We start from the raw sequence: 23,733 nt of genomic DNA, 5'->3' as shown, positions 1-23,733 counted from the left end.
GGTAGCAGACGCCCAGTGAATGATTAGGGGTGGTAGCAAACTCACCCAGAGAACGAAACCCCCCGACCCAGTACTTGTAGGTAGCTAATAATAAGGTGGGATAAGGGACCCACCCAGCCTGCCACGGGCGATAGCTAAGTGGAAGGTGTGCACCCAAATATAGCCCCAAATACTGCCAGGAAAATAATAACATTTGCAACATTAAAGAGGTCTACATTGTCCTGTGCTTGGATCCCAGGATTGCAGTGGAGTATTATGGGTAGCAGCTAGTTGGGCAGGGACTGACTGGAGTATTGAAGCCGGTGTCCTGATATACTGGGTGTAGCAGTTGCTGGACCATCGGCCAAGTGTTTGGATAAGCCAGGGGGGTAAGCCGGCCTCTGCAGCGGTAGTGGCAGCCCCAATGCGGAAACTGTGAGATGCACGAAAGCGCTGTTCTTTGAGACCTGATACGCAACAGATGGCTAAACTGATAATATTCGGATACGCACATGCACGCAAACCTAAACGATCTAGGAACAATGACATGGGTATGAGTGCTGATATAAATAACAAGTTAATGTAGCTAACAACGTCCATTGTTCCGATAACAAGTTCCTTAGAATGTCCGTAACGCACTATGACAACAAAATGGTAACTCTGCGGTCACACCATAGTGATAAGCAACACAGTTAAGCTCTTTGTAGTTAACTGTACTTTACAAGTAAAGTGGGCATTTACATTTGCTGGGGTTGGTATCGGGTACTTCTTTGTTGTCCAAGAGTTAATAGACCACCTCCGAGATTAGTTGAAGGATTTATGATCATGTACTGTAGCTGGTAAAATGTGTGGGAAAAGATGCAGTGTGAATAGCTTTCAACGGTATTGTTGTTGTTGTTTTTTTTTTCAGTTAGTGCATGAGGAATTAGCTTTACAGTGGGCACTAGCCAGTGGACCTCTTGGTTCTTTTTTGACCTCATGGTAATGTTTCAGATTTGAAATTTACTGGCGGCAATCTGGGATTACAGTACATCCTAACCACCGCTCTGACTAACAAAGCCTCTCCATAATGAAAACCTCTCCACAAAGCCAGAACAATTATGTCTCAGAGACATTTTGTTCAATGGTTATTTTATTTCAGCAAAAACTGCATCGGTATGTGTTGATCCGGGTTGGAGTGTACCTTGAAAGTTCTTAAATATGAAAATCTGACTCCATGGCCAAATTCGTGTTAAAAAGACAAAATAAACATTGTTGTACCCTTTAAAATTGTACTTTTGTCCTGAAACGTCCTTGAAAAGTTTAAAAAAATTTTCAACCAAATAAGGGTACCCTGATTGACTCAGTAAGGTAACAACATCTTACTTGTGAGGAGCAGGTTCCAAACTTTTGTTGCAGCTGGAAGACATCCGATGTGACATGCTTTGCTCTTTCAAATTTGATTGTTGCATTTGCAGTTTAAAAGTATGGCCCAGCACCTTGAGAACACAGACAAGTTCTTCTGGACAAGACAGAGTCGTTTTCCTGATCAATTCTTGGGTGACATACGAGCCATGGTTAACTCCACAGTCTATGAAATCACCACTAAACTTGAGGTGGGTACTGTAGACACCTGTAGATACAGTAGAACCTCTCCTTACGGGCGCCTCTATAATACGGACACCTCTCTATTACGGACAGTTCACTTGGTCCCTGAGAGACCGAAATCCATACAAAGCCTACCTCTCTAAAACGTGAACCTCTATAATACGGACACTCATTCCTGTCCCCTTGGTGTCCGTAATAAAGAGGTTTGACTGTACAGTAATTAGCCACAATATTGTAAGATGTCATAGCTTAACAAAAACAGAAATTAGCGAAACTTCACCTTAAGGACTAAAGTATATCCAAAGTATATCCTAAAACATTATTTGTTTGGTGTATTATTAGAGAACTATAAGAAACAAAAAGACTGCTCGCGCGTGCATTGGAAAACCCTTTTTTCACAGTACGAAGAACCTAACTGGTTTTTTCCAGTACAACTAACTGACTGCACAAATATCTCGTCATATTTGTACTCGTTTCCAGATTTGGATGATAAAGTGTATGTACTAACGGATATTCTCAATGTTGTTTTTTGCAGGATTTTGTTCTTGCTCAGAGGCTAAACTCCAGCCTTGCCTTCTTCTTGTATGACCTATTTTCACTGATTGACAGAGGCTTTGTTTTCGAACTTGTCAGACATTACTGTAAAGAGGTATGAAACAAAGCCTTTCAATAACATGTGAACTCTGAACCCATCATCATCAACTAGTGGACCATGAAAAGCAGAAAGTGAAAATGTGGATCAGTATCTACCAATCACAGGGTGCGAATGCGACCTTTGAGCCCATTCAGCTTAACGTCTTTGTTTTGCCAGTCTTTTTCTGTACTGACTGACAGCAATGAAAAACGGAACCAGTGGTTAAGTATTAAACTTCAGGGCTCATGTGTGATAGAAAGATGAGGCTCGGCAAAATGCGTATCGAAGAAGTGTAAATTAAATTAAAGATGCAGTAAATGGTCTTTAGATGTGAAATGCCACCTTTTTAGCATTCCCTTTATTATCATAGTATTTGTGCTGTGGCAATCAGTGTTATAGAATTTATTCTTATTCAAGTGCAAATCCACATAAATCTATCACAAAATTACAGTAGTTCCAAGACCTTTGTGTTTTATGAGACCATTTAGCACGAAAAATGCTTCATTTTACTCAAATAATCATTAGTATAAATAGAGCTCCACGGTGTAAGGGTCACCAAAAAACAATCATTAAGGATGATGATTCCTAAATCAGAGGCATTTTTGGGCTGTTTTTGACTATGAGAATAAGAAAATCTTAATGAGGGCTACCTGACTCCAAAACAAAAATTTGGAGCTTAATTATCTCTGAAAAATGCATGGTTACCCCAAATTTTCTTTTTGGATTCCAATAACCCTTGCCAAGATCTGCCTTTCCTGCATACAGCTGTAGTTATAAACTGCGCAAAAATTTGTCTTTTTTAGGAGGCGTCGCTGTTAAGAAACCCGACTTTCTCGGGCCATCTCGAGATGCGCAGAACGTATGCGTAGTAGCAAAAGTAGGCACCACTCTTAATAGAGAGACCTTTTCTGGTCCCGGCTGTGTCTGTAGAACAGGGTTTGGCTGTGCTGTAATCTAAATCAAACTGGTGTACTTTCTTCCCTTTCAGATGCTTTATCAAAGCACCATTGATCCAGAAGCATCACAGCTCACGCTCGAGTTCCTGAGGATTGTTTCTAGTCATGAACATTATGTAACTCTTAATCTGCCTTTCCCATCTCCATTGTACCCATCCCCACCCCCCTCCCCTACAAATTCAGTTTCCGCGATTGGCTCTGCGGCCTCTACGTACACAGTGATCATTGGTAACAGCATGGCGGAGCTGTCAACTGCCTTTAGACAGCAGCATTTCATGGCTGGCTTGGTCTTATCTGAACTGGCTTTGGCTTTGGAGGGAGGGTAAGATTTAACATTCTAGTAAATTAAACCTTTTTGTTCCTACAGTCGAACCTCCATGCGCGTCCACCTCTCGTAAGGGACTACCTATCCAAAACACCCAATGTTTCCCAGTCAAAAGCCTATAATTAGAACCTCTCGTAAGCAGGGTTAAGCGACCATACTCGACTGCAACCATGACCACTTTTTGAAGTGACAGCATTATAATTATTCATTGTTTTTATCCTCTTGTAAGCAACCACTTGACACATTGTCTGATCTTCATGTTGAATGTATGTACTATGCCACTCAGTGTTTACGAGGAACTGTTGTGACGGTCTAGCACTTGTGGTATTGTCAGACAAGGAATATGTATGCAATGAATTGTCTTGGAATTAGTAGATGTGTGAGACCTGTTCTTGTAAGAGGCCTCCTCTGGTTCAACTCTCGTAAGCGACCACTACATTTTGGTGTTTTGGGTGGTCGCTTATGAGATGTTTGACTGTAATTTTGAAAATTCAGACGATGAGAAAAAAAATCTATACGTTTTTATTTAATTAATTACAAAACAAAAGGAATCAGCTTCTTCTTAAGTAATACCCTTTTAACCTCATTAGAATTGATGTGAGTGGTCACACATAGAGTGTGACTACATAGAGTGCAGAACATTCAGGAACATAAACCTCAAATATTCAAAAAAAAATTTTATGCACTGTTTCCAAGTTTTAGAATAAAGGGAATGGCATTTGACAAGCGGGTAATACAGTGCATAACAATTTTTTTGTTTTTATTTTAGGGACATGACCTTGATAAACCAAGCCACAAACACCACAAGAGACCTGATTGCCTGTCACGACTCAGACACTCGTTATGGTGATTTGTCGTGTCGCTCTGCTGTGGCTGCACTTTATCTGCCCATAATTGGTTTAGTTGTTGGAGCGTTACAGCAGCTGCATGGTTATGGCAGCGAGGAAAACTCCAGCATCACTCCAGATGTGGCAATGGCCATAGCTACCTCCAGCATAACAGGTGTCATGGCGACTGAGGAGAGCAAGGGTGACATGGCTTCACAGGTCTGTAGCTTAATACTACTTGATCACTTGCCTTCTAGAGTAGTTTTCTTGAAACTGGTTGTGAAAAGTTATTTTGCGTTTATTTTGGTTTCGCTTTGGTTCATTCTGTGATTGGTTTAAAGGGACACAGTCACCTGGTGCACATGCGCATTAGATACTATTTCTTAGCTGATTTGCATATCACACTTTATCACAAGTCTCGCGCTGAGAAGCGCATCCTTTGAAAAATGTAAACAAACCTTGTCGAGTCGAAGTATTTGCCAGTCAAAAATTATTATATATATAGTGATTATAGACCTAATGTCATTTTAGAACACTCATTTTCTTGATACCATGGAGAATTTTCTGATGGACTTGTCCAGGGAAAGTCAAACGTCAACGAAAACCTCTGAAGTCGAAGAATCATTAAATCGTTTATTTCGGTATCCGGTCGTGTGAAAAATTATCTTAGCTGTTTCTGCGTTTCACAGTGTTTGCATGAGAAGCAAATTGAGTTCAAATATTAGAGAATATGTCAATTTTAAAACGTAGCGAATCGACTGAGCTGCAGTGTAGCGAAACGACTTTGTAGCGAAACTACCGGTAAGCTTTATTTCTGCTTTCAATCATATATTTTGCTTTTATAATTTCGTTTCTACAACTTCTCCGTTATCTAAATTTAGGAACCAAACCCATGTCGTTGCAAGAATGCTTGCTCGACCCGTAGAAAACAAGGTCCTACTGGAGGTTTTCCTTGTCGAGGAGATAATCGACCGTGTACCGAAGCTTGTCTTCGTCTGAGCTCCAAACCAAGCAGCCATGACGCGTAGTTCGAATCGTTTACGAAGATTCCCACCGCACGAACCTTTCGCCAGGTTGAGAAAATGTAATTTTCCAAATATATATAATGTTGATTTGTTCTCTAATGTTATTGATTGATTTCTCTCGTTATTTTAGTCAACGCAGGCGATTTCTTCGGCCCGGCGCCTTCACGTTTCCCACCTCTTCTTTTCATGTTCCGTTGGAGATGCGATCCATACTGTTTTTAACCAAATATGATAAAATAATATCATAGGATGAGCAAAAGCATACTCAGAAACAGGTTTCCAGTAAAAGATTGAAAATCCAACAAAACACTGGGAAGATTGAAGCGGATTTCTAGATGCCGACGCGTACTTTTGATTTCGGGTTGAGGTGGACGCTTTTCAAAATTGACAAAAACTAGCGTCCAGGTCAGCGCGGTCACAAAGGTGACTGTGTCCCTTTAAAAATTCGCGCCACTTTCTCAACCAATGAGAAGTCAAACCAAACCACTCGTGATTTACTCGCACACGTTTTCCTGCGTTTGGTGCCGTGTGCATGTATTTGCTTCGAGATCTGATTGTTTCCTTGTGTTGTTTGTGTCTGCAGAGACTGGTCAGAGTGTTAATGTTGTTTTTGGCTTTACGCCGTTGTTATACCCCATAGGAACCACATAAATTGTTAAATAAATATTAACGGGATGTCGCTATTGAGTAGGTTCTCATTTTTTACTCAATGTAGGCGCCTTCGGTAAGTTCCCTACCGTACTACGTATAATCCCTTCAAATCAATAATAAATAGCGACCTGACAAAATCCCCTCAACTCCTTTCAGGTACACTACTAATATATTGTGTAGCTAATTGCCAGGGCGCATTGCACAAATTTCAGTGCCTGAAATTAGTAATAAGGATACCATTGTATGTGATTTTCTACGTCTAGACAAGAACTGAAAAGTGTCTGTTGTTTGTATTTAGCGAGGTAATTTAAAAGAAAATCTGTATAAACGATGTGTCCGTATGTCGTGGATGTGTGTAAGCTAACATTTGGTTTGTAGCCTGCTTGCTGCTCAGGAAGCATGCAGACAGTGCGATGTTAAGAGCAGTTTCTGCAACAGTGGAGAGAAAAAAAGCGTTAAACAGCTTTTCTCTTTTGCATATCCCCAGAAGAGTAAACCACAGCAGTTAAGTCTGGAGACAACAAGGAACCTTCTGGTGTGCCTGTTATGGGTGCTGAAGAATGTGGACAGTGAAGTGTTGAAGGATTGGTGGGCAGACCAGCCATCCTTAAGGTCTGTTTAACTGAGGGCTGAGTCAGCTTAAGGCATCCCAAGGCCTGTTTCTTACTTTTGATTATTTCCTGAGCACATTAACTTGCTTGGTAGCTCCCAGTAATTTTTGGGTTTTTTTCCAAGTCTCTCGGCATTATTTCACTCCTGGTGTAGTCTAACCTCCTTTATTCAATCCTTTTCCTTTGCAATTCATCTTGAGACAGTTATTTATTCTGTGGTGAGGTGCTCAGCATGTCTGTAGGTTGGGTGTTCAAAGTGTGATTAGAATAACATTACTAAACTGAATTTCACCTTAACCTTAAGGTGATATTTGATGCCTTTTATGTTTTCTTCGTTTACTTATCACAGTCAACTATCGCCTTGCAGACATCTCCCTATTACGGACCCCCCGATAATGCAGACAGTAGCTAAATCCCTTGCAAAAATAGATTACAGACGTTCGACTGGAATCAATTCCTGCTATTATGGACTCTCGCTATTAAGGACACTAACTCGCGGTCCCTTGGGTGTCCGAAATAAAGGGAGTTGACTGTGTAACATATTGTTAAATTAAATCTGCAAATTAATTCACAGAAAACATATTTAAATGGTCTTAACCTAACACAAATGCCATAACAAGCCATAACACAAATGTAGAGTAGTAATGTGCCCCACACTTAGCCGATAGTTTTTTCTAAACCCCATGAAGAGTAAACGCGTTGCTGTGGCTTTGATAAAACATTTTCGACAAAGCAACATTGAAAACTGGTACAGCAAAATCCTGTTTCACTAAGTCTAAAGCTATCTATTTTATCTAGATTGGGCTTGTTACTGGATGTTCTTCGGCTGTGTGTTACTCTGTTTGAGTATGGCGGCAAGATTCAAAAGTCGTCACAGTATCTAACTGCACCAAGGCCAAAAGCACAACAAGAGATGAAAGCCAAGCTAGAGGAGATGATGCTTGGAAACAAGGGAGCTGCAAAGGAAATGATGCAGCGTCACAGCAGACTCATGCCAGGTAATGTAACATCATGGAACTAAACTCTTGATTCCTCTTCTCACCATCCAATAGACCTTTATCAGAATAATTTATCCGTTTTGTGTAGGCCAGGTAACAAAAAGCCGATGACACTGTGAATTATTAATTAATTGGCTGAGCTTCACATCAAGGAAACACATCATGTGCGCTCTAAGCGCACACCGATGACGGAGGGAATTATGTGCAGTAAGAATGCACTATGCTATTCAATGGAATCACCTTACATGTAAATTATAAAAATTCTACCCAGCTGTGTGCTGGTTGCTTGTGTGGGCTTACAAGCGGTGGGTAGACTTTATGTGTAAGTATAAAATTACAATGGACAAGAATAAATATTTTGCACTTATCTTCACGCTGAATCATGTAACAGTAAACCGCCATGTTAGACTGAACGTGGAGAGATTAAATAAAACAATGTAATACTGACCTAAGTCTGTATTTCCTTTACCTTCTTGGTAGACTTCGTCCCGAGGCAGAGGTGAATGCACAGGTTGAAGGTGCCCTTGCAGCTGAAGTGAATTCAGTTGTTCTTGATTCATTGGAGCACTTGGTCCAGGTGTGTGACTCATGATCACTCGCTGGTGCATTTAGCAAAGTTCACTTTTCCTTTTTTGACATTTTTGTTAACTTAAGGAGAAAAGCACCATCACCATCATGAACAACTTTTTAGTGTGCACAGTAAAGGATTTCATCCACAGATTTCAGTAAATGATAGAGGCACATACCATGTCTCGGTTTATGGATCCATGAATATAGGGTTCAGAAAAAACTCCTTTACTGGAGACTACCCTGCTTAATGCCCTTGAGAGTTTCTTTGAAGTGGTTCATTGGGGCTGGTTATCCACTGGTTTGGTATGTACTAAAACAATTATTCACCTCAGTGTCAGTGAATAAGTGATTGTTATTTCATTTACTTGTGTCCTGTAGACGGTGGCAACATCGGATTCTTTGCGTGTGGTTCTAAGTGGAATTCTCCAAGTGCTGCTACACTGTTTAAACTGCAACCAAAGTGAAAGAGTGCTACAAAACATGTTTACAACACAGAGATCCATTGTGTACAAGGTAAGTTCGAAATGGTATAGTTGACAGATTTATTCACAAAATCACCATATTTATTTATTTATTTATTTATTTATTTACTTATTTACTTATGAACTAATTAGTGGGTCATAATACCATAATTATCTCCGGACACCCATCTTTTTAACATTGACGAGGTTGTTATTCATTATCTGGAGAGCTTGTTATCTGAGCTCTCGAACAGAACGAGTTTCCTATCATAAACTTCTGTTTTCTCCTATGAATTGTTGTTTTCCTCCAATGTTCCAGATAAGTGGGTGCCTACTTTATCTTCAATCCCTATTTTCACAGGTTAGGTGATACCGGCCGGCTCTTAAAAATCAGAACATGCGATAATGGCATCTCTTTAATAAAGATCCAAACGTCAAAACAGGTTGTTTCAACTGTGTCACAAGTTACATATTAAATGGATGGATGATCGTGACCTTTATTTAAACAGGATAAATGTTACAAAGCTTGTGGAGGCCTGTTTATAAAATAGAGTTTAAGATAAACGCAAAAGATAAAATTTACAGCGAATGCTCTGTCTGAAGCGCGTGGAACATCAAACTTGACCAGCTGTTGAATAGCAGAGTGCTCAATGTTGGTGCATATGTCATTCCAAGGTGTGTCACAACTGTTCCCTGAATTGCTGTTTGAAGATGACACAGAACTCTGTGCAGACCTGTGTTCCAGGCTCCTAAACCACTGCAGCTCGGCCATCAGCAGTATTCGAGCCCAGGCCAGCGCATCTCTTTATCTTCTGATGAGACAGAACTTTGAAATTGGAAATGTAAGTCTGCAGTAAAATTATAACTGGAAATAACTATCACTGATTGAATCAAAGCATGCCCTCTCACGCAAAAAACAACCTAATGTCACGTTAAACATTTGAAGTTTCTTCATAAAGTTATCCGAACTTTTGTATCCGTCACTGTCAACGAGAAACGAGTTGGTTTGACAGACATTTCTTCCACTGAGTTTCTTCCAATGTTATTTTGTAGCGTCCGTGTTCTTGAAATAAACTGTATTTATTAAAAAAAAAGAGTTTAATCAATTTAAATGCTTAAGGTATTTTTCCCAGGTTTAACACAGAATCGTTGAATTTAGTTGCATAAAACTTACTTGAGGGCCCAAGTTCGTGTAAAGAGCTGTTGAAATTTAAGTTTCCTTTCTTTTGTTTATGTTATTTAGAACTTTGCTCGTGTCAAGATGCAGGTTACAATGTCGCTGTCCACGCTTGTTGGAACTTCACACGTTAGTTTGTACTACATCTTGATATCAAATAACTGTCATTACAGTTTTGAGCCATTAGACATGCAAACGAGGCAGTTTAACAAAAGAATATTTGACCACAGGCTCAATAGACCGTATTCGTATTCTCGGTATTGAACTGGAACTAGCTTGCACACGAGGCTTCTGCGGGGAAATCTTTTCACATGCAAATAGTTTCTAATATATTCCCCCGCATAAGCCTCCATTGCAAGCTTGATCCAGTTCAATACCGAGAATATGAATGTGGTCTATTGTAGTAGCAGCACTCCGTATTTGTAGAGGTTGGTTTGAGTGACAAGTTGTTGAAATACAACCGTAGCCTGCTGTTTCGCTTGTAATTTAAGGTTGTTTTTTGTTTCAAGTATATTTTTGTCAACCAGTTTGATTTTGTCAGTTTGATTTTTGTCAATCAGTTTGATTTTATCTTTCTTTGCCCCCCCCCCCCCCCCCCCCTTTTTTCTCTCTCTTTCGTAATGAATCTGAGACGAAGAAATTAAAATTGATCTAGCTAGTTAAACTGAAAATTTTTGAACCAAATACAAATTTCACATTTCCGCTGCTGTTCTCGCAAACCTTTAGGGACTTTTTGTAGAAACACTGTTACAACTGGAAAATTACCCCTTGAAAATATACTATATTGTTCGCTATGAGATAAATTGAGTGACGTTATTTCTTTTTAGATATCCCAAACTGAAAGAGCAGAGCCTGAGCTGGTTATTTTTGTGGTTTTGTAATTCTCCTCAGTTATTTTTTGCAAATAATTCAATGAAAACCTGTAGTCGTACCGTGGATGATTTGTTTAAAATAAACCTGCATCACCGAGTGCGTTTATACAAACTACAGTCTGTGAAGGCTGACTGAATGTTGACTTAATGTTACATTTAGTGAAGAACATCTCCGGCGTTCACTGAAGACAATCATAACTTATGCTGAATCTGATCAGGAGCTGAGAGCAAGTACTTTCTCGGATCAGGTACAGAAACCACATGTGAATGGTTTTTATACAGCTCTAGGCCATTTAAATAGGTTCACGTGACAAACATCTTGCATACTGCTAGGATTTGAAAAACTAAAATTTGAATGTTGGTGAGTGGTATTTGTGAAAGAAATGTGATGTTATGTTTAGGTTTGTTGAATACTGTGACTGGTGAACATGTTTTATCAACCTATTAATCTATTTTAATGGCACTAGCTCACATGAGTCTCCTGTAGCTCATCAGTAGAGCATCCGAACTAGTAATCGACTACTCGGAAAGGTATAGTTTGGACACCTGTTGCGAGAATCCCAAGTTTACCTGTGTCAGTAACTGATTAAAACATACCTACCAAAATCAAAAGTGCTTTCCAAGTTGCTTAGTTGGTAAGCTGTGGCCACTTAATATTTTTGTGTCCATTATTTGGTATTGGCCAGTTGTGTTTCGGTTGGATTCAGTTGCGCAATAATCATCCGTCTTGTGTAACTAACGGCATTGTTTTATCTTGAATATGACCCACACAGGTCAGAGAGTTGGTGTTCAACCTTCACATGATTCTGTCAGATACAGTCAAGATGAAGGAATATCAAGAGGTAGTGTTTATTTGTTGTGTTGCTATTAGAAATAAGCTCAAATAACAAGTTTAATTTGCATTGTATTTTCTTTATCTTGAGGATAGAAAAATTGAATTGAATAGATTTAAATAAAGTTGAATAATGTAATTTAATGGAATAGAGTTAAATCAAGTCGAATAGAATTAAATTAAATTAAATTATATAGGGATATTAAGTGGTACTCTTTTTCAACTTTTGTATTTATGCAGGATCCAGAAATGTTGATTGATCAGATGTACAGGATTGCCAAAGGGTGGGTATCCTGGGTGTGCAGTATGTACTCATTTATGTGCTTCACCCTCCCTACCCCAACCATTCTTGTTTGGAACTGTCCTCAGTTGTTCAAGGAGTAGACCACTTTATCCAGTGGATAAAATGCATTAGCTGGAGTACATTTTCTTCGTTTTTTGGCGACTTATCCGCTTGATAAGCTTACCTGCTCGTTGAGGAACTGAGGTAAGTACTCTCCAGTGGTGCTGTTTGTTTTGCTGTACAAGGTAGTTCTAAGTTTTAATTGTACGACAAAATCCTTATGTCTGACCATTGAAAGGAGGTTTTTGAAACTGCTTTATTTATTTATTTATTTATTTATTGTAATGCTGTACAATTAAGGTCATTCTACAGACGCTTTCCATTTTTGTCATCAGACCTGATAGGGCTGGCCACTCTGTTAATAAAATGTGTCATTTGTGAAGGACTGGCTCGAAACATTCTTCAAAATGATACATTCCGAAAATAGCATGCACCGTGTAATTCAAAGAAGTGGCATGTAAGCAGTCCTTCTGCAAACTGACCGCTCCGGCCATCCAGACCTGACAATTGGAAAGCGCCTTAACATTGAATGTGCTTGCTTTGGATGAAATCTTTAAGAGTGTTAATGAAGCTGGGATGCGCTGCTGTTTTGAGTCGTAATTTTGGAACATTACTTATGTTTTCTAAATGATGTTTATACCTTGCAGATATCAAAACTCGCCGGATTTACGACTCACTTGGCTATACAACATGGCTGCCAAGCATGGCGAGGTACAGTTTTTGCTGACTGATAGTCGTAAAGTCAGCAGTGCGCCCGAAGCACATAGGATTGTTTTATTATTATTATTATTATTATTATTATTATTATTATTATTATTATTATTATTATTATTATTATTTTATCTATTTATTTGCCGTTATCATCCATTAGGAACTCCAGTTCCTGAATAATAAAGCGACTTAAAGCACTTAAAGCTTCCCCTACTCCCCTACGATAAAAGCAATACTATTTTGGGATCTAATTTGGCTTCACTAACTAAGGGCCAAAATGGCCTTAATTTTACGGGCTCTAACGCACCTAAGGGCTAAAATGAGTCCCAAGGTAGGCTTCAACTGGTTTTTGTCAGGTCCAAGTTATGGAACAAAGTTTCTTGTTTAGTAAAACAACAGGACAGGAGAGAACAGGTTTAAACAAGTAAGAAGTGCCAATCATGAAACTTCCTCTCCTTCGTCATTCTGAACTGATATTTCAAGACAAGTTTGAAAAATTCAAGATATGAAAATGGCATTGTGAGTGAGTCCTGCATGCATTGGTTTTGAGTGACGAGAGTTGATTTGTTCTTCTTTACTCTGTTTGGTAGGTTAATAACCATGTTGAAGCAGCCATGTGTACATTTCGTGTAATTTTCTTTAAGGATGAGGAGGGCATTTGTACCGGAAAGTACTTTTGTGAAAATGGCTTGGTGTCCCTTCTGGAAAAGGCTGCCACTACATTATTCCGTGCTCAGCTGTTTGAGTGTGTAAATGAAGTCTACAAACTACTGATACCTACACTAGAGGCCAGACGTAACTACAAAAAGCTAACACACGTTCATCAGAAACTTTCAGAAGCCTTCAGTAAGATTATACAAACGGTAAGGGATTCTAATTCATCTGACCTATACCCTCTCCTCCGCAGTGGTCCTCCCCATCCCACTCCACCCCCAGCACACAATTTATACATTTGCGTACCTTTTGTTTTGAATGTGATGCAACTATTGAAGTTCCTTAGACCACTGCAAGCCAGGAGATTCTTCCCTCCATGTAAAGTATTTTATTGATGTAGACTGTTTTTGTGTGACTTCATAGGAAGGAAAGCGCATGTTAGGGACATATTTCAGAGTTGGATTTTACGGATCAAAATTTGGCGACTTGGATGGTGAAGAGTACATTTACAAAGAACCGGCCATCACAAAGCTGCCAGAAATTTTACATCGTTTGCAGGTTTGTTGACAGTCCTTAACAAGAACTTAAGAAAAAACAAAACAAGAGTCTACTAAAAATACTTTTTGAGGTGACTCAATTGCCAGTAAATCCTTAAATTATTCCAAGAAAAACGTAATAGAAAGATTTAGAATTTTGTTTACGCTAAACGGCAAATTGCAGAAATGACCATGTGAACATGTTTATCCTATATTTGACGCCCGCTGTTTCCAGTTTCTCAGTAAAATGGAGTAGTTTGGGTAATCATCAAAGGCCAGAATTATTTTGTACAATTCTAATCTACGTACTCCTTTTTACACGGAATGCCCGCAGGGCATGACGTGTCTAGGTTTCGGTCGGGTATCTTTTTCTTCATCGGTGTCATAAATGTGCACATTAATTTATGCATTAAACTCTGTCCTCCCCTAGTGAGGATATATTGTTCTGATTGTCTTCAACAGAAGCGGCCCAATCAAAATCTATTTTTCAGGCACATATCACGAGAGAGGGGACCCACTCATCACTTCTGTGTGACGTCAAATCATCATTTGATTTATTCATTAAAACTAGATTAAATTCTTCCCTCTCCCAAAAGGGATCTATTGTTTTGATTGTCTTGAACAAAAGCGGCCCAATCAAACTCCATTATCTGCGCGTATATCACGAGGGAGGGGACCCACTCATCTCTACTTGTGTGACGTCAAAGCAAATCATCATTTGGAAAAATTGTTTTCGTTCAATGGCGGCCACATGTCTGAATTTAAGACTCCGGATCTGCCGTTTTCAGAGAGAAAACCAACCTTTTTCAAGCAGTAAATCGAAATAATAACTTCTAGGTAGTACTCGGCCGTTGAAACGGCGGAAATTGGGAGAGTTCACAGCAAAGAAAATCCGCTTTAAAAAACAGATCGAATGATCAACGAGAAGGATTAGAGCTAGAGGAGGCCAGACCAGTTCAGCGGGGTCATGACGTTATTGCATAGTTATTTCTGGTATGATTCCTAGTAACACAACGATAAGTATCACGCAATATATCTGAATAAAACCATTCAGACAATTATTTCAATGGCCAAGGGAGGATATTTTTTAAATATCTGCGAAACATACAATGGGGAATAATTGGGGCTACATTAAGCATTCCGTGTAGTGCCATTAGAGGGGCATCTTGTCTCAAGAAAACACAAATGCAAATATCACGTTGGCCGTTTGACAACTATTCCCAAGCGTGACTGAAGAGTTGAACACGTGTTTGCCATGAAACAATAGGCCATTTCCGAGTTGCTGTGAACCTCATTATGAAAGCGAGGCTAAGTGCAAAGTTTTTGTTATAAAAATTAGTTGTCATCCATATGCAAACAAAAATAATCAGTTTCACATGAAAAGCTTTTGCACTTAGCCTCCCTTTCATAATGAGGCTCACAGCAACTCGGAAATGGCCTATTCAGCTAGTGGTCAGGGAGAGATTTCAACTTCGGGCATCCAGAATTTAACTAACCGCTAGTCTACTCATTTCCTGGCGTTCAGACCTGATGCTTGCATCTCACAGATGACAGTCAAACCAGTTTAAATTCTCATAGATTCTCATTACACATGTGATGTATGTGGTATAACAGCACCTATGCTGTTTAAGGTGGTTCTGACTTTTCATTCTGTGTAGGAAGCACGAGTTAAACGCTGCTGTTTGTTTTTGCAACATTTGGAGTACGGTTGGGAATGAAATTGTTCCATTGCCTTTGCGCTTATCCTTGCAACTGTCAAAATTAAACTCTGTTTGTTTTCAGGCTTTTTACGGAGAAAAGTTTGGACCAGATGTCATTGAAGTGATAAAAGATTCCAATGCTGTTGAACAGGACAAGCTTGATCCAGATAAAGCGTATATTCAGCTAACATTTGTGGATCCTTACTTCGACGAATATGAACTGAAGGACCGTATTACATACTTTGACAAGAATTTCAACTTAAGTATGTTCTTTTTATTCTGCACCAGGTACTTAACGGGATAGGTTATAGTAGCATTGTTCTAGTGTAGAAATTATGCTAACTTGCTGTTAGGTAATGGAGCGAGTGCACTGAATTTGTGCGTTTCTTATGCAGTGGTGAAATATTAATTAAATTTTTGCCTGTGTGCTTAGCCTGTGCTCAATGTTCCGCTCTTCTCAACCAATTTTTGTTCAGAGAGTGGCCAGCTGTGTAGAGGCTACTGTGTGATTAGCTTTCAGTCAATCCCTGCAACATTAGTATGGACGCTTGTAGGTGCTCTCCGGCATGCGAGTTGTGAGAATGCAACATGCGAATTGTAAAAGTCTGACAATTGTCTCCAAACCCACTGCGGATATGGAGAAAGTGAGTGCTACACTGTCGTATCTTCATCAATGTTTAATTTGTTAATTTAAGTCACTTAGACTGCATCTTAGTCAATCTTTGGCCAAATTTAATTTGCTTGTTTCCTGTACTCCCTATACTTCCCTTTCGTTACTGTCTAAATTTGATGACAGCTGTGATAAGTTAAAAAATTTATGTTCTGATGAAATGAAATATGTTGTTGTTGTATTGTTAGGGAGATTCGTGTATGAAACACCATTCACACCAAGCGGTAAGGCGCATAGCGAGTTAGTAACCCAGTACAAGAGAAAGACCATCTTGACAGCAGCTGCCAATTCATTCCCTTATGTCAAGACCCGAGTCAATGTTGTACATCGTGAACAGGTCAGTAGTTGCTAACTTGTTTTTCATGGCAGACAGTAGTGGTTGAGGGGGGGGGGGGGAGGGGGGAACTGAACAATGATATTCTGTGGGAATGAGGAATGGGTTCATGACTCCGCTGACGAGAAATGTTTTACAGCGAGGCGTAATGTTCGTCATTGTGGTTGAATCAGAGCTGTTAACATTTATCACCCTTTGACATAGTTTGCATATTAACTTATCAGATGTGTGCTTGTCAGTTTTTCTGGCTAAACTGGCTTTGTGTCGGTCTTCTCGGTAAGCAACTCAGTCATGCCTCTTCTCCTCTCTTGTTCTCAAACTCAACTGCTCTACATCGCTTGTTTTATGCTTTGTAGATTGTGCTTAGTCCAATTGAAGTTGCCATCGAAGATATGGAGTTACGAACCAAAGAGCTTCTGAGTGCAATACAACAGGAGCCTCCTGATCCTGAGATGCTACAGATGGTACTACAGGGCTCTATTGGTACTACAGTTAACCAGGTGTGTTACTTGTTCACTCTGTAAGGGTGAATTTACTTTTCTTTTTCACCTCAACGTTTATTTACTCATTTACTCAGAAGTTTAGTAGCTCGTTTCGTCGCTCGCACACTCATGCATGGTACATATTCCTGCAGGCTACTCTTTTCGGAGTCATTTTGTCCCGGCTTCCCAGCCGTTACCAGCTTCCTTGATCTTACTATTCGTGGTCGTTCTCTATGGGTACCCGCTCCCCCTCTCATCCTGAGTCCCACTCAGGCCTTCACCTTGCTGACGGTTAATTTACCTTAAATATTTATAGTCTTTGTTCTCCTTAGGTTGCTTTTGAAACTCCACCCCCCCCCCCCCCCCCCATCTAACATGTCACAGTTGCAATTGCCGATTTGTCTTACATAGCATTTCCCTATCCTAATAGCACTTCATTGTCAGTACCAATGATGTCCAGCATGTTCGCAAGAATTAAGACAATTGGTAACATGTTAATGGTGTCAATTTATGGACTGGTTGCAATATTTGATTATGTTTCTCGGCGGCAGGGTCCATTGGAGATAGCTCTGGTGTTTCTTTGTCACAGTCAGGATTCTAACGAAGAAGGCGAATCTCAGATGTTCACCAGACACCATCACAGACTGAGGCTCTGCTTCAAAGAGTTTGTCAAAAGGTTAATATTACTCTACACATAGGCAGTTTGTTGCATTGGGATCCATGATTTGAGCCAAGTTTATAAACGATAGTTGGGAAGTTATTTCACATTTCCTTACACCATATTAATATTATATATGTATATAATTTATTTAGTTAATTTAAAGTTTTATAGGTATTTATTTTTATTGTCGTAGTGCCTAAGTTAACCATATAGTTTTCTAGTTAGACACTAGTCTTGTTTAGTTACATTTCAAATGTAGACATCTACATACATACTGAGCACATACACTTATTGTTGAAATAAGAAGGGTGTTTCAAACACAAATAATAGTTTGCAAGCACGTGTTGAGAATTCTGTTGTGCGTACACCGAAAAACATCAAACGTGGAAACATGTTGACAAACTATTGGCGAGAAATGACAGCTGGTCTCTCGGAATCTTCCTAACTTTTTTTTAGCAATAACGTCATTAACAGAATCGCAGTTGTTTGATGAATGAGCATTTGTCAAACATGTTCTACGCTTAAGAAAAGACATGGAAAAATTACTATTGAACTGGTACCTCCACTTGTTATTGTGCGTTCCTTCTGCGCATCACTGGATAGTCTGACAAACTTGAGCTATTTGAGGTTGGTGCCTCTTTATATTAACTCTTTTTGTGTGGTTTATGACTTCTCTGGGAAAACAGAGTTCAACAAGGGCTAGTGGAGTCCAAAACGAAAATTGGGGTAACCGAGGCTTATTCCGGCTAAACGTTACATATGGCGTGGTTCCCCCCAAATTTCTGTTTTGGGTTTCAATAGCCCTTTGTCAGTTTGTGACTAAGCTTTCCCCGTAATAATACCTTTGGGTAGGAGCTACCGTCCTTGATGAAAGCAGTCCAAACACACATCCAAGTGTATCACCTAATTACTCTTAATCCAAAATGTTCTCTTAGTGTTCTTCTGTTGGTCGTTCATTTCAGATGCGGAGATGCACTGCAGAAGAACAAACATCTGATTACTGTTGATCAGCGTGCCTATCAGAAAGAGTTGGAAAGGAATTACACAAAATTAACAGAACAGCTTGAACCTCTCCTTAAGAACAAGTTTGGCACTCTGCGAGGATCCATGAGACAAAAGTGCAGTATTGTTTTCTCCCATTGAAACGGGGACTAAAAAGCAACCCTTATTTGGCACGAAGATTTCACATGCATTTGTCCCCGCACATTATCTGTTCCGAGAAGCACACAGTTTTTCCAAAGCGAAAGAATTACGCAAAAGTTTTAATTTTTAATACCATATGAGAGCTACTGTGTTTAATTATCCTTCAAATATTTTAGCTGAAAGCGCATTGGGTGTACTTTTGGGTATTAGAGTTCTTATTTGTTCAGTGGTTTTCAGTCTTGATGTTTAGATAACGAACCTCTTGAACCACTGCACTAACGTTTTGGAGTTTTTCAGAAACACTTTAGACGAGTTTGCTCTCCTCATCTGTTCCAACAGCTTTGTTGCACTGAAGTAACTCTAACTTTTAAAAGCGGGGGAATATCATCTTATATTGCCAATTTAAGTGGGGACATATTGCCTCACGTGACGGATTTCGACCAATCACAGACAAGCAAAAATATTTCTTTGATTTTTATAAGCAGTACTTTCCTGTGATAATGTCCTACGTCCTACAAAGTGGTTCTAACCATTCAAACGAGTGCTATTGAGCAGCTGTTTATTATTTTATGCGCTGCACCATGTGGTTCTATTTTTTAGTTGGATTCAATTCTGGCCACCGTTGTTCAAAGAGCAGATAACTTTATCCACTGGATAAGTCGCTATCCAGAGGAGCAAACTTACTCCAACCAACCCTTTTGGCAACTTTTACACACAATCCCATATTTGAATTTGACATATGCTTATACTGTATTCACAAAGTGTAGGGCTATCGGGGAAAAGGTTGCACACATTTATCGGCCGGATAGCAAAGTATCCAGTAGATAAAATTATCCACGCTTTGAACAACTGGGGCCTGAAGTGTACCCATGAGAGCTATTGGGCAGTACTTCCCTGAACATGTGCTACTATGACCGTTTATCGAAGAGAAATGCAAGAATTTTTAGTTCTGAGCTTGGCCACGGTTGGGAGTGGTGCCATCTGTGATCAGGTGCTCTTTTCGTAGCTATTGCCTTTCTTGACGGTCTGGACAGCGAGCTTAAGAAACAAAGGAGAAAGAAATCTCGAGAAAGAACTCGGGCCTCGTCGAGTGTGTTTTGCTCCTCCAAGTGATTCCTTCTCCCTCTAGGCTATCAAGAAAGGGAATGCTAGCAATGTTGCGCTCTTTTTTGCATAGGGTAAGTTCCTCCGACGGCCAACTGTCTAGAAGACGTACTTAGCAACATGCACATTTTGTGTTGAGATAATTATAGGGCTTATGGTAACTTTTTGTTGTATTGTTGTTACTGTTTCAGCGAAGGATCTGCTTTATTAAGGAAAATCTCAATGAGTTTCAATACAGGACACAGTGTAGCTTAAAAAGCAAAGGAAACTATTCTGATCTTACATTTCTGGATTCAAGAATTGTAACGTACTCCTGAAGACTGCGCCAAAACAGGAAAAAAAACCTTGGCCGCCTTGAAACTGAGAGGATAGTATTCTGTTCATGTTGTCCTTCAGCAGCATGGTTTAAAATATATAAAAACTGTTCAATTGAGGCCTTACACTGCTGTTTAAAAACTAAAAACTAAAATCCGAGCTTTCACCGATCAACGGCATCATCAGGGATGAAAAAATATTCCGCGCGCGCTATATATATATATACAAAGAGAGTGTAGGGTGAAATGTGTAAAAAATGTGACGTATGTGTGAAAGCTATAGAAATAAACTGCGAGCGTTATACAAGGTTCTGATGATGGATTGTAGTGTCTAAAATTAAATATTAAAATAGCAGTTCCGCAAATTCAAAACATTCCTCTCGGGGATTGAGTGTCGGCTTGTATTTTCTGATATAAAATGCTTCGTAGAGGCGTAGATTAGCAGGATCCTTTTCGCTCATAATAATTTTGATGTTAATGCCTTTATGGTCGTTGTTCTGGCAGGAAGAGATGTGTTTTTTGACGGAGGAGCTATCGTTATGGATATGTTCTCTTACGCGGTCATGGATGAAGCGTGTTGTGCTACCAATGTAATGTTGATCACAGCTGTTGCATGTGAGCTGGTACACTGCATTTCTTCGTAAACACAATCCGGTGTTAGCGATGGGGCATTTGTCTCTGGTGCATTTGCGCTCCGTGGAGGTGTGGGATAGGGCTTGTCTGAGCGTGTAGGACTTGTGGGCAACGCGTACTGGGATGTTTTCCTTTCTAAAAATGTTAGTGATCTTGTGATTGAGTCGCTCAGAAATGTAAGGGATCTTAAGGTACGACCACTCCGTGCAGGTAGGCTGAGAGATGTGTTGAAGATTTTGTGAGCATTTGGTTTGCTCTATACTATTCTCTGGGTAACCGTTAAGGCGAAGGATGTCATCGAATGCGCCCAGGAGTTGTTTTGTGTATGCGTTTGAGGAGCATCTGTCTTCAATGCGTTTTCTCTCGTTGCGAATGAAGTTGTTGACAATACAACACCTGGGCGCATTCGATGACATCCCTCGTAAGTAATAACTCATAAGTAATACCTGCTCATGCTCATGCTTTACTCAAGAGTAATAACTGCTCATGCTCATGGGTTATTCAACAGAAATAACTCCTGATGCTCATGCGCAACTCATAAGTAATAACTGCTCATGCTCATGCTTATTAAACGAAAAAAACTGCTGATGCTCATGCGCAACTCATAAGTAATAACTGCTCATGCTCATGCGTTACTCAAGAGTATAAAGTGCTCATGCTCATGAGCAACTCATCAGTAATAACTTACACGCTCATGCCCAACTCTCTAGTAATAAGTTCTCGTGCTCATGCGTTAGTAAAGAGTAATAACTGCACATGCTCATGCGTAAGTCATAAGCAATAACTGCTCATGCTCATGAGAAACCCAACAGGAATAACTGCTCATGCTCATGCAGAACTCATAAGTAAAAACTCCACATACTCATGCGCAACTCATAAGTAATAACTGCTCATGCTCATGTGTTACTCAAGAGTAATAACTGCTCATGCTCATGCGTTACTCAAGAGTAATAACAGCTCATGCTCATGCTTACTGAACAGAAATAACTGCTGATGCTCATGCGCAACTCATAAGTAAAAACTATTCATGGTCTTGCGCTACTCAAGAGTAATAAGTGTTCATGCTCATGCAAAACTCATAAGTAATAACTGCACATGCTTATGAGCAACCCATAAGTAATAACTGCTCATACTCATGCATAACTCATAAGTAATAATTGCTCATGCTCATGTAAAACTCATAAGTAATAACTGCTCATGCTCAAGCGTTACTCAAGAGTCATTACTGCTCATGCTCATGCGGAACTCATAAGTAATAACTGGTAATGCTCATGCGTTACTCAAGAGTAATAAGTGCTCATGCTCATGCCCAACTCTTCAGTAATAACTGCACATGCTCATGCGCAACTCATCAGTAATAATTGCTCATGCTCATGCGCAGCTCAAAAGTAATAACTGCTCATGCTCATGTGTTACTAGAGAGTAATAACTGCTCAACCTCATGTGGAATAAATAAGTAACTGCTCATGATCATGCTTTACTCAAGGGTAATGAGTGCTTATGCACATGCGCAACTCATCAGTAATGACTGCTGATGCTCATGCGCAACTTATAAGTAATAACTCCACATGTTGATGCGCAACTAATTAGTAATAATTTCTCATACTCATCTGCAACTCATAAGTAATGACTGCTTATGCTCATGCGTTACTAGAGAGTAATAAATGCTCATGCTCATTCAGAACTCATAAGTAATAGCTGCCCATGCTCATGCGTTACTCAAGAGTAATAACTGCTCATGCTCATGCGGAACTCATATGTAATAAGTGCTCATGCTCATGCGTTACTCAAAAGTAATAACTCCACATGCTCAAGTGCAACTCATCAGTAATAATTTCACATGATCCCAGGCAACTCATAAGTAATAACTGCTCATGCTCATGCGTTACTCAAGAGTAATAACTACTAATGCTCATGCGGAACTCATATGTAATAAGTGTTCATGCTCATGCGTTACTCAAGAGTAATAAGTGTTCATGCTCATGCGAAACTCTTCAGTAATAACTGCACATGCTCATGCGCAACTCATCAGTAATAATTGCTCATGCTCAAGCGCAACTCATATGTAATAACTGCTCATGCTCATGGGTTACTCAAGCGTAACAACTGCTAATTCTCATGCGGAAGTCATAAGTAATAACTTGTCATGCTCATGCGTTACTCAAGAGTAAGAAGTGCTCATGCTCATGCAAACCTCATCAATAATGACTGCTGATGCTCATGCGCAACCTCAAAAGTAATAAGTATTCATGGTAATGCGCTACTTAAGAGTAATGAGTGTTTATGCCCATGCAAAACTCAAATAATAACTGCACATGCTCATGCGGAACTCATAAGTAATAACTGCTCATGAGCATACTTTACTCAAGAGCAATAAGTGCTTATGCACATGCGCAACTCATCAGTAATGACTGCTGATGCTCATGTGCAACTCACAAGTAATAACTGCTCATGCTCATACGTTAATCAAGAGTAATTACTGCTCATGCTCATGCGGAACTCATAAGTAATAACTGCTCATGCTCATGCGTTACTCAAGAGTAATAAGTGCTCATGCTCTTGCACAACTCTTCAGTAATAACTGCACATGCTCATGCGCAACTTATCAGTAATAATTGCTCATGCTCACGCACAACTCATAAGTAATAACTGCTCATGCATATGCGTTACTAGAGAGTAAAAACTGCTCATGCTCATGCAAAACTCATAAGTAATAACTGCTCATGATCATGCTTTACTAAAGAGTAATTAGTGCTTATGCACATGCGCAACTCATCAGTAATGACTGCTGATGCTCATGCGAAACTCATAAGTAATAACTGCACATGCCCATGCGCAACTAAGTAATAAATAATTTTCATGCTCATGTGCAACTCATAAGTAATGACTGCTTATGCTCATTCAAAGCTCATAAGTAATAACTGCTCATGCTGATGCGTTACT

At 39.6% G+C, this 23,733-nt stretch overlaps 1 pseudogene across 1 annotated transcript in view; it reads left to right on the top strand.

Annotated features, from left to right (window-relative positions):
• LOC146488532 (dedicator of cytokinesis protein 7-like) overlaps positions 1–20,513 on the top strand; it is a 51,876-nt pseudogene extending 31,363 nt beyond the window's left edge. Inside the window, exons 23-46 of the transcript XR_014865888.1 lie at positions 890–960; positions 1,437–1,574; positions 2,102–2,215; positions 3,189–3,478; positions 4,251–4,527; positions 6,472–6,596; positions 7,394–7,593; positions 7,865–7,898; positions 8,074–8,170; positions 8,542–8,680; positions 9,300–9,466; positions 9,868–9,938; positions 10,834–10,921; positions 11,447–11,515; positions 11,746–11,789; positions 12,496–12,559; positions 13,150–13,422; positions 13,637–13,771; positions 15,532–15,712; positions 16,308–16,456; positions 16,810–16,953; positions 17,487–17,611; positions 18,559–18,714; positions 20,035–20,513. The product of XR_014865888.1 is annotated as a dedicator of cytokinesis protein 7-like (transcript). The remainder of the gene's footprint in view (positions 1–889; positions 961–1,436; positions 1,575–2,101; positions 2,216–3,188; positions 3,479–4,250; positions 4,528–6,471; positions 6,597–7,393; positions 7,594–7,864; positions 7,899–8,073; positions 8,171–8,541; positions 8,681–9,299; positions 9,467–9,867; positions 9,939–10,833; positions 10,922–11,446; positions 11,516–11,745; positions 11,790–12,495; positions 12,560–13,149; positions 13,423–13,636; positions 13,772–15,531; positions 15,713–16,307; positions 16,457–16,809; positions 16,954–17,486; positions 17,612–18,558; positions 18,715–20,034) is intronic.
• The last annotated feature ends 3,220 nt before the right edge of the window (positions 20,514–23,733 follow it).

The sequence above is a fragment of the Pavona decussata genome, unplaced genomic scaffold, assembly GCF_977016875.1.
Source record: "Pavona decussata unplaced genomic scaffold, jaPavDecu1.1 SCAFFOLD_9, whole genome shotgun sequence".
NCBI classification, from domain to species: Eukaryota; Metazoa; Cnidaria; class Anthozoa; order Scleractinia; family Agariciidae; genus Pavona; species Pavona decussata.
This window is presented reverse-complemented; position numbering and strand designations above follow the sequence as displayed.